The sequence below is a fragment of the Hyposmocoma kahamanoa genome, unplaced genomic scaffold (genome assembly GCF_003589595.1).
Source record: "Hyposmocoma kahamanoa isolate Upper Pololo Valley unplaced genomic scaffold, ASM358959v1 99516, whole genome shotgun sequence".
Lineage (NCBI taxonomy): Eukaryota > Metazoa > Arthropoda > Insecta > Lepidoptera > Cosmopterigidae > Hyposmocoma > Hyposmocoma kahamanoa.
Window position 1 is genome coordinate 165,864 of NW_020655929.1, and position 6,000 is coordinate 171,863.

Sequence of the window (6,000 nt, forward strand, 5' to 3'; positions counted from 1 at the left end):
TGCAGCATCCATGATTTTGGCACAATTCTATCTCTCATTGGTTTTGTTGACGGAGTCTATAACTACAACTGCATTGCAACTGATAGGCGTGTCGCTTACCACCAGGCGAATGACTAGTTCGTCCTCTCATTTGGCATTATAAAAAAACTACGGATAAGCCTATAAGTATCCAGAGGCTGAAGACAATACATGATGATAATCAAAATGCAGCGGAGAGGAGGAACATCCCGGGGCACAAATTGATAATTCTTGGACATAGAAATAGTGGAGTTGGACTTGTGGAGTATCGCGCTATTTTTTATATGTGATAATAACATTCCTAACAACTTTTATTCTTGTATAATTTCTTGACAAATTGATACTTTCGAAGAAAAAAAAAAATTTTTTTTTCTCCGGGAAATATACATTTTATTTTTTATCTCAAAATATACGAAAATGTTATGTGCGTGGGTTACTTACAGTACAGTTCCAATAATTTTCTATGTAGAAAAAAATAATCCGTCTGCATGTACTTGCGGCTTTGTAAGTAAAGGTGCGGCAAAATTGGCAACTTTTTAATGTACTTTTTTAACAAAATACATGAGCTTCAACTTAAGAAAAAATAATTTTAGTGTAATTCAGAGAGTGTTATAACAATGAAATGAAATCCACGTAGAAACTAGTATATTGTGTTAAAAAATAAATAACAAATCTAAAACTGAGCCACCTTTTTACTCATAAAACCGCAAGTACCTGCAGTTGGATTATTTTTTTCTTAATAGAGAATGATTGCACCTATACTGTAAATTAACCACACACATTACATTTTTATACATTTCGAGATTCGAAATCACATTCAGTGTATTAATTTATTCACTTAGGCGCGTCAATTATTTGTAAAACGAAGTAATGTTTTATATTACTTAATACATTATACTGGTAATACTTATTACCATTAGTTTATTATTACCTAATCTTTATATCTAATGTTCGTTATACAGAAAGTTTATTATACATATTGAAATTATACCTTTTGTTGTTATACCTCTTATTGATTATATTCAATGAATGATTATATCCTTATAAATTATATCAAACGTTGTTACACTAAGTGAAAATAGATTATTTGTTGCTATATTTTTCATTATACACCCCCGCAAGTGTTGTTCGACAGTCGGACGTTTTTTGTTGGATAAACTTTTTGTGGACCGTGTTAATTTACTCACTATACTTGTTAGGTTTCCGGAGTTTAAATTGAAATCTAAAATTATCTAAAGTCTAATACTGTCTAAGCCCATGGAAGTATGTTTGCAGGTTCAGAAGTAAATTAGCCGAAACTAAAATTGGTACATCGGAAATTCTATCAAACAAAGTTTAACAAAACTTTACGCGCTCTCAACCGTGAGAAGTTGGCAAGTGGTAAGTGCTATAGTGTTTTAACCTATAAAAGCATATTTGAATATTGGAGCGAGTACAGGAGAGATATAATTGGTATTTTCAGATTTGAAGTCAAACTTTTATCTTTCTAGAAAGACTTATTATACAGCACATTAAATATATTTTATTTTCACACACTCACAGCCCCGCACTGGGAAGACCCTGTATCGCGGGTGCCGTACAAATATTTCTTCCGCCCGGAAATAGAACCCGGGACATCTGCGTGGTAGCACAGCATGGTAACCGTTCGGCCTCGGAGGCAGTTAAATCATAACAATACTTTGTTCATAATGGCAACTTCTCGTCTTCCAGTTAGATTTAAGTGTCTTGGCTGCGCCAGTAACCCAGAATGTAAGTCTGTACCTATTTCCCTGTTATATGTCGTATCTTGACGAAAATAATTTAGGATTTTCAATCATCCTTACAATAGGTACATTTATTCACGTTTATTCCGCTGCGGCCAAAGTTGAAAAGGATGACATTGTTTTTTTTTACCTGTGGTTTAATTCAATATACAAGCTTTGTGTGTGCGTGTCAGGTTCTATTGAATCTACGTATCTCCGAAACCAGCTATCAGCTTTTGGCTAAATGAGATCGCATCGATTTATTTCTTTTCCGCATGTGCCTAACTTGTAATATCGGCCATTAAAGCGCTTTTTATTCAGTCCGTTCAAGTTTTTATTTTATTTCATGGAGCATGTTTCTTTCTTTAATCTTTTCTTACCCCATTCAATCCTTTAAAAGTACGTACCGTGTGTGCACTTGAAACTTAATGTTTGTAGCTGAGCGCTGTTTATTTTCTTTTCTGTCTCAAAAGAAGTTGGATCCGCGGTTCCGGGGCTCGGAATCGTAAAAAGAGTCCATGTTTTTGTGAGAGCTCCACAGCTTCAAAGTTCTTTGACGACTGTGATCTGAGTTTTGTACTAAAAAATAGAGCTTTTCATTTGTATTTTAAATCTACACCAACCTCATTAAAACCACTATAGAGCTCCCTAAAAACAAGAAGTAACAACGTCCATATGGATTCAAGTCGAATTTCAAATTTAAAAGTATCTTTAGTCTATGTGTAAGTAAATTACACCACAAATCATAAAATTCACTCATACTCCTTCATATGAAAGACTTTTCTGAAAACAAGAACGTGTAATAAATTCTATAAAGGTTTCTCTTCGAAAACCAATATTCGTTCACATATTTTGTGATTTATATTAAATATTTTTGAATATAGAAAACGTTAAATGGAGCACTTCTATGGATTTATATCAAAGGGTTACTTTTTACATTATTTAACAAAGTACTTTTTCTACAACTCTGTTATTATTGTCATGTTTCTGCTTAGGATCAGTATTATAGTATTTCTATTTTGAACATTTTTATGCCATGATAGTTCTAAACTTCGTAAATGACAAATTTGGAATATCTATATCATCATCAGCTTACACACATCCACTGTTCGACATAAGCCTCCACGTGAGCACGCTAATTCGTCCAGTCCGATACCGCCCGCATCCAGCCGTTGCCCACCACCACCACCTTTCTCAGGTTGTCCATCCATCTTAAATAATAAATATTAGAACCACATCGCATATGTTGCTCCGATCCATCAAGTATATAACCAGAAATAGAGATGAAATGTCATTTAATTTGTTTGAAAACTATTCTGCCACATCATTACTGTGACAACTGCTCTCCGACTGGCTAGCCGTTCGGCTAGGGTTCGAAACAATTGGTGGGTGTCGTCAATGGGTGTCAACTGTTTCACTTCAAATCGACCAGTTGAGCTTTGCTATAATGGACGAAAATTGCAAAATTACATATTTAATATTTAATTACCGATGAAATGTGATTCCGTTTGTTTTGTAATTAGATGTTTTGCTGTTTTTCCCACACCACCGAATAGAACAGCACGGCATTTTTAGAGATATTATCTTTATTACAATAAATACAGAATATTTTTGGAATATACGGAGACGTACACACAGGTCAGTAGCTGGCCTGTCTATTTCAGTGCAAACGAGAGTTGATATTTATAAGAGCTGTATCGCTAATGTGTTACCAGGAATATGTGGCCCTTATTTCGTCTCTATTTCTGGTTATATACTCGATGCTCCGATCCCAGAATATATATAATAGTTATATAATTTAGAAACAAAGACGGTACCACACACACCCAGATCCGAGACAATATAGAAAAGGTAGTTTTTCTGCATCGAGTCGCCATTTTGCTGCAGAACGCAGTACATTACGTTTAATACCTACAAGGATCTTATTATATAGACGTTGGTAGGGCGTATATAATCGAAAATAGTATGCGTATAAGTTATTATATACTAATAATAATAATAACGCACATACTCAACATAGCCCGTACTAGGGAAACCCTGTGTCACGGGTACCATGGACACACACACGGACAACCACAAATTACGCCCAAACTCACGAGAGAAATAATCTAGGACATGCAAATATTTCCTCGATCGATACCATGGACGAAGTCAGCATTGTGCAGATCGGCAAATCCAACTTCAACGAGGATGAGATTTGTAAGATTTGCAGGATACTGTTGTTCGAGAGCCTCGGCAAAGCTGAGAGGATGCCATCTCGCCGGAGGGATGGAGGCGTGAAGAGCGTGTGATAATATCCTGGACAACGTGTTTACATTCGTAGCGAAGGAGCTGCACAAACTGCCCCCCGTCACGTTCGACCACATCGATGTTACCACTGCTACTGCTGAAGGATGTCACTTCCCTGAAATCAAGCCTTGCCGAGTTGCAGTGTAGATTGAAGGCTTCAGATAATATCATAAGTGAGCTGCGTGCCCAAGTTGTGTTATTAAGCAACGCTGCTTCGGTATGTAGGTCATCAGAAGTCTCTAATGTAAACACGCGTTGTGGGGCGCAAAATGCATCCATCAGCAGTGTCGAGTCGGCACAAATGGTCACGTCATCGATCGCTGCTGCCGTCGCGCGTGATGCGCCGAGTCTTGCTGCCCGCGCCTCCGCCCCGGCGGAAACGTCACGCGTATGCATTATAGCCCTTTCACGTGCATACGCTGTTGTAGCCAATTCTACGAGCCGACCCGCCACTTCGAAAATAATCCCCGTGTGCCCGTCTACGACGTTGCAAAATCAAGAGGTGGTGAAGAGGAAGCCCAACAGCCGCAACCTGTGTGGTACAGCACCGACAGGATCGAACTTTTTGCTCCGTTCGCCAACACCGACGACGCTGCTGTACCTGTCGCGACTACATTACTCCACGAAGTCTGAGGTGATAGTGGAGTACATCAAGCTAAAATCCAAATACACCCTGAGGGTCGAGCGGTTGGAGTCCCGCCACAACGTAAATTTTAATTCGATTGTGGTGAGAGCGCCGACCGAACATCTGTCGACCTTCATGAAGGAAGATTTTTGGCCGAAAGATGTCATGTATCAGCGATTCCGTGGCCGGTTACCTGACACCAGATTGCGCCACACGTAGCCGACAAGTGCAATACGTGTAGATTAGTTGTTTAGTTTATTTAATTGTTATATTACATTGTATGTATGTGAATCCTTAAAGTATATGTTATATGGGTCATGTGACCTGAAATAAATGTCAAATAAAAGAAAATAAATTGTCAAACAAACGCTAAATAAAAATAAAATTAACTTTATCTTTAGATCCGGAACGCGTATTAATTCATACGCACGACGCCGTATGGCCAAAGGCTCGGAACGCGCATGAGTCTGTGCGCCCGACCATTCAAGAGAATCAAGCAAGAGGATGATGTGCTCTTTAGGTTGACTAAAACACTTAAAATACAACATTTCAAAAAGTATTATGTATTCATCAAAGGTCAAAGGTCGCGGGATCTAAGAGGACATAGGGCTTTTAAACAGATATGGTCAGGTAAGAAAAGGGTACCAGTGAAGATAAATCTCATGGAAACTTATTACGATATTACATTTATATTTACAGCAGTAGAGCTCCTTGTGTTCGTCTAGGCAATAGACTTGTACCTGATCAGTCTTTAGTGGGAGCGATCCTTGTTAGTTCAATCGGTCAACTGAACTAGGTCGGTCTTCTAGTTCATTTAGTTCATCTAGTTCCTTAGTTAGTTAGTTCGTGTTGTCCTTGCTCGGAATTTAAACGAACGCTCCAAACTTAATTTTATTCACATGAACTACTACGGACTTCTAGTATAATAGTCTAGGTCAATATTACACTGTATTAAATATTTAAAAATACAATTTGAATGGAATTGGTACTATTTGATGTTCCTTCATATTTTACAGGTTTAATGACTGTCATTCTAACTAAATATCCGTGTTTTTACAAAATAAAAATTGTAGTTACAATGGCGTGCTTAAAAATCAATACTTAGGTACAATTATTTCATATAGTCTTACACGTAGGTTGATATTATACATACAGACACCTACCACACCTATCAAAAATATGAGCACCTACTTTTTTGCTTATATATACATAATGTAGATACATATTAGAGACTTAGAACGAGCTGGCAACGTTCAATCGTGCATCCCGCTCGAACTTGTAATAGGGGTTAAAGTATGAAATTGCCGATTTGTACTGAAAATCTAA